This window comes from Pseudophryne corroboree, unplaced genomic scaffold (assembly GCF_028390025.1).
Source record: "Pseudophryne corroboree isolate aPseCor3 unplaced genomic scaffold, aPseCor3.hap2 scaffold_583, whole genome shotgun sequence".
Lineage (NCBI taxonomy): Eukaryota > Metazoa > Chordata > Amphibia > Anura > Myobatrachidae > Pseudophryne > Pseudophryne corroboree.
In genome coordinates this window covers 133,598-139,541 of record NW_026970182.1, presented here as the reverse complement: position 1 = coordinate 139,541, position 5,944 = coordinate 133,598, and the positions used below count along the sequence as shown (strand labels likewise).

The following is a 5,944-nucleotide window of genomic DNA, read 5'->3' as shown; positions in this document are numbered from 1 at the left end:
TTTTCTTAATTCCTTACCTGTGTGCTAATTAGATATCACCTTGTTTTCACATTAAACAAACTTCCACATGTGAAAGCAGCAAGGATGCAGTGGCGTTAATGTTTCCTGGTGTCAACCTGTATTATTTCAGTAGAAATTGAAATGAGGATGCATCTTGCTGCCTTTCCAATGAAGCAAGTTTAATTTAGTAATAGGTGAAAAACCATCCCTACAAAGGTGTTAATCAGAGACTTGGCTTTGTGGACACTTTTCAGAGAACAAATTTGTTAGCATAAAAATAAAGCCAGAAAATGAAGAGCTGTTTAATCACTCAATTGGATTTTTTTTGCCAGCATATTTCTTTTTCTCTGCAACCCACTGCTAAATAGTGCTTCCTAGCTGTTTTTATAAAATCACTGAATCAAATCTAACTCTGATTACATCAGAGAAGGCCAGGTACCCTACACCAGGCCTGGCCAACCTGTGGCTCTCCAGATGTTGTGAAACTACACATCCCAGCATGCCCTGCCACAGTTTTAGCCTTCCCTAATAGCAAAACTGTAGCAAAGCATGATGGGACTTGTAGTTTTACAACAGCTGGAGAGCCACAGGTTGGCCAGGCCTGCCCTACACCATAACAGGGGGTTTGAAATTTTGACTTGTCTACTTAAAGATCACCAAAATCTGATAACAAGGTCAATTACGTCCCTGGGTGGGATTGAACCACCAACTTTTTGGTTAGTAGCCAAACACACTAACCGATTGCGCCACAGAGACACTTTGTAAAAAGTACATACTGACAAAGGCTAATAAGCATACATCTAGAACGTTTCCTAGAAAAACTTTAAAAAGTCAATAATCTGGAGAGTTTTTGTAAGATGTTTCTTCCATCAACCAACGAAGAAACACATTGGTACTTTCCCATGATGACTGAGTGCTTCAGGATCTCTTGCACTTACATGTGCAGCAGAGTACTGCAATGGAAGCATGCTGGGCCCATAACCCAGAGGTAGGCAGATTGAAACTATCCTTTGCTATATGCATTTTTTTTTGTTAATTTAAGTAATCAAAACTGGGATTGATATTTTTGCTCTTTTATTTTTACTTAAAGTACAATAACTTTTACCATTTTAATTTGTTTTAATAGTATATTGACAGTATAGTTTTCTTTAAAAAATCCACTTAATTTTCTTTACCCTATTATTAAATAGGTAATTGACAAAAACAAACTACATTGTCACCAGAAGAGCAATACAAAATGTTCAAGTGATATATTAAAATCATCTTTCCAGCTTGAATTTCAATGATGCATTGGGGCAACGATTTTGTGAGAAACATCTTCACCCTTAAATAAAGATTTTCTTAATTCCTTACCTGTGTGCTAATTAGATATCACCTTGTTTTCACATTAAACAGACTTCTACATGAGAAAGCAGCAAGGATGCAGTGGCGTTAATGTTTCCTGGTGTCAACCTGTATTATTTCAGTAGAAATTGAAATGAGGATGCATCTTGCTGCCTTTCCAATGAAGCAAGTTTAATTTAGTAATAGGTGAAAAACCATCCCTACAAAGGTGTTAATCAGAGACTTGGCTTTGTGGACACTTTTCAGAGAACAAATTTGTTAGCATAAAAATAAAGCCAGAAAATGAAGAGCTGTTTAATCACTCAATTGGATTTTTTTTGCCAGCATATTTCTTTTTCTCTGCAACCCACTGCTAAATAGTGCTTCCTAGCTGTTTTTATAAAATCACTGAATCAAATCTAACTCTGATTACATCAGAGAAGGCCAGGTACCCTACACCATAACAGGGGGTTTGAAATTTTGACTTGTCTACTTAAAGATCACCAAAATCTGATAACAAGGTCAATTACGTGCCTGGGTGGGATTGAACCACCAACCTTTTGGTTAATAGCCGTGCACACTAACTGATTGCGCCACAAAGACACTTTGCAAAAGTACATACTGACAAAGGCTAATAAGCATTCATCTAAAACGTTTCCTAGAAAAACTTTAAAAAGTCAATAATCTGGAGAGTTTTTGTAAAATGTTTCTTCCATCAACCAACGAAGAAACACATTGGTACTTTCCCATGATGAGTGAGTGCTTCAGGATCTCTTGCACTTACATGTGCAGCAGAGTACAGCAATGGAAGCATGCTGGGCCCAAAACCCAGCGGTAGGCAGATTGAAACTATCCTTTGCTATATGCATTTTTTTTTGTTCATTTAAGTAATCAAAACTGGGATTGATATTTTTGCTCTTTTATTTTTACTTAAAGTACAATAACTTTTACCATTTTAATTTGTTTTAATAGTATATTGACAGTATTGTTTTCTTTCAAAAATCCACTTAATTTTCTTTACCCTATTATTAAAATGGTAATTGACAAAAACAAACTACATTGTCACCAGAAGAGCAATACAAAATGTACAAGTGATATATTAAAATCATCTTTCCAGCTTGAATTTCAATGATGCATTGGGGCAACGATTTTGTGAGCAACATCTTCACCCTTAAATAAAGATTTTCTTAATTCCTTACCTGTGTGCTAATTAGATATCACCTTGTTTTCACATTAAACAGACTTCCACATGAGAAAGCAGCAAGGATACAGTGGCGTTAATGTTTCCTGGTGTCAACCTGTATTATTTCAGTAGACATTGAATTGAGGATGCATCTTGCTGCCTTTCCAATGAAGCAAGTTTAATTTAGTAATAGGTGAAAAACCATCCCTACAAAGGTGTTAATCAGAGACTTGGCTTTGTGGACACTTTTCAAAGAACAAATTTGTTAGCATAAAAATAAAGCCAGAAAATGAAGAGCTGTTTAATCACTCAATTGGATTTTTTTTGCCAGCATATTTCTTTTTCTCTGCAACCCACTGCTAAATTGTGCTTCCTAGCTGTTTTTATAAAATCACTGAGTCAAATCTAACTACATCAGAGAAGGCCAGGTACCCTACAGCATAACAGGGGGTTTGAAATTTTGACTTGTCTACTTAAAGATCACCAAAATCTGATAACAAGGTCAATTACGTCCCTGGTTGGGATTGAACCACCAACCTTTTGGTTAGTAGCCGGACACACTAACCGATTGCGCCACAGAGACACTTTGCAAAAATTACATACTGACAAAGTCTAATAAGCATACATCTAGAACGTTTCCTAGAAAAACTTTAAAAAGTCAATAATCTGGAGAGTTTTTGTAAGATGTTTCTTCCATCAACCAATGAAGAAACACATTGGTACTTTCCCATGATGAGTGAGTGCTTCAGGATCTCTTGCACTTACATGTGCAGCAGAGTACTGCAATGGAAGCATGCTGGGCCCATAACCCAGAGGTAGGCAGATTGAAACTATCCTTTGCTATATGCATTTTTTTTGTTAATTTAAGTAATCAAAACTGGGATTGATATTTTTGCTCTTTTATTTTTACTTTAAGTACAATAACTTTTACCATTTTAATTTGTTTGAATAGTATATTGACAGTATAGTTTTCTTTAAAAAATCCACTTAATTTTCTTTACCCTATTATTAAAAGGGTAATTGACAAAAACAAACTACATTGTCACCAGAAGAGCAATACAAAATGTACAAGTGATATATTAAAATCATCTTTCCAGCTTGAATTTCAATGATGCATTGGGGCAACGATTTTGTGAGAAACATCTTTACCCTTAAATAAAGGTTTTCTTAATTCCTTACCTGTGTGCTAATTAGATATCACCTTGTTTTCACATTAAACAAACTTCCACATGTGAAAGCAGCAAGGATGCAGTGGCGTTAATGTTTCCTGGTGTCAACCTGTATTATTTCAGTAGAAATTGAAATGAGGATGCATCTTGCTGCCTTTCCAATGAAGCAAGTTTAATTTAGTAATAGGTGAAAAACCATCCCTACAAAGGTGTTAATCAGAGACTTGGCTTTGTGGACACTTTTCAGAGAACAAATTTGTTAGCATAAAAATAAAGCCAGAAAATGAAGAGCTGTTTAATCACTCAATTGGATTTTTTTTGCCAGCATATTTCTTTTTCTCTGCAACCCACTGCTAAATAGTGCTTCCTAGCTGTTTTTATAAAATCACTGAATCAAATCTAACTCTGATTACATCAGAGAAGGCCAGGTACCCTACACCATAACAGGGGGTTTGAAATTTTGACTTGTCTACTTAAAGATCACCAAAATCTGATAACAAGGTCAATTACGTCCCTGGGTGGGATTGAACCACCAACTTTTTGGTTAGTAGCCAAACACACTAACCGATTGCGCCACAGAGACACTTTGTAAAAAGTACATACTGACAAAGGCTAATAAGCATACATCTAGAACGTTTCCTAGAAAAACTTTAAAAAGTCAATAATCTGGAGAGTTTTTGTAAGATGTTTCTTCCATCAACCAACGAAGAAACACATTGGTACTTTCCCATGATGACTGAGTGCTTCAGGATCTCTTGCACTTACATGTGCAGCAGAGTACTGCAATGGAAGCATGCTGGGCCCATAACCCAGAGGTAGGCAGATTGAAACTATCCTTTGCTATATGCATTTTTTTTTGTTAATTTAAGTAATCAAAACTGGGATTGATATTTTTGCTCTTTTATTTTTACTTAAAGTACAATAACTTTTACCATTTTAATTTGTTTTAATAGTATATTGACAGTATAGTTTTCTTTAAAAAATCCACTTAATTTTCTTTACCCTATTATTAAATAGGTAATTGACAAAAACAAACTACATTGTCACCAGAAGAGCAATACAAAATGTTCAAGTGATATATTAAAATCATCTTTCCAGCTTGAATTTCAATGATGCATTGGGGCAACGATTTTGTGAGAAACATCTTCACCCTTAAATAAAGATTTTCTTAATTCCTTACCTGTGTGCTAATTAGATATCACCTTGTTTTCACATTAAACAGACTTCTACATGAGAAAGCAGCAAGGATGCAGTGGCGTTAATGTTTCCTGGTGTCAACCTGTATTATTTCAGTAGACATTGAAATGAGGATGCATCTTGCTGCCTTTCCAATGAAGCAAGTTTAATTTAGTAATAGGTGAAAAACCATCCCTACAAAGGTGTTAATCAGAGACTTGGCTTTGTGGACACTTTTCAGAGAACAAATTTGTTAGCATAAAAATAAAGCCAGAAAATGAAGAGCTGTTTAATCACTCAATTGGATTGTTTTTGCCAGCATATTTCTTTTTCTCTACAACCCACTGCTAAATTGTGCTTCCTAGCTGTTTTTATAAAATCAATGAATCAAATCTAACTCTGATTACATCAGAGAAGGCCAGGTACCCTACACCATAACAGGGGGTTTGAAATTTTGACTTGTCTACTTAAAGATCACCAAAATCTGATAACAAGGTCAATTACGTCCCTGGGTTGGATTGAACCACCAACCTTTTGGTTAGTAGCCGGACACACTAACCGATTGCGCCACAGAGACACTTTGCAAAAGGTACTTACTGACAAAGGCTAATAAGCATACATCTAGAACGTTTCCTAGAAAAACTTTAAAAAGTCAATAATCTGGAGAGTTTTTGTAAGATGTTTCTTCCATCAACCAACGAAGAAACACATTGGTACTTTCCCATGATGACTGAGTGCTTCAGGATCTCTTGCACTTACATGTGCAGCAGAGTACTGCAATGGAAGCATGCTGGGCCCATAACCCAGAGGTAGGCAGATTGAAACTATCCTTTGCTATATGCATTTTTTTTTGTTAATTTAAGTAATCAAAACTGGGATTGATATTTTTGCTCTTTTATTTTTTCTTAAAGTACAATAACTTTTACCATTTTAATTTGTTTTAATAGTATATTGACAGTATAGTTTTCTTTAAAAAATCCACTTAATTTTCTTTACCCTATTATTAAAAGGGTAATTGACAAAAACAAACTACATTGTCACCAGAAGAGCAATACAAAATGTACAAGTGATATATTAAAATCATCTTTCCAGC

General features: G+C 35.2%; 2 non-coding genes across 2 annotated transcripts; both read right to left on the bottom strand.

The window, feature by feature from the left end:
• Positions 1-682: 682 nt before the first annotated feature.
• On the bottom strand, positions 683-756 carry TRNAS-ACU (transfer RNA serine (anticodon ACU)). Its single transcript has one exon. It is a non-coding gene; the product is annotated as a tRNA-Ser (tRNA).
• Positions 757-4,184: 3,428 nt separating this feature from the next.
• TRNAS-ACU (transfer RNA serine (anticodon ACU)) lies at positions 4,185-4,258 on the bottom strand. Its single transcript has one exon. It is a non-coding gene; the product is annotated as a tRNA-Ser (tRNA).
• Between the last annotated feature and the right edge of the window lie 1,686 nt (positions 4,259-5,944).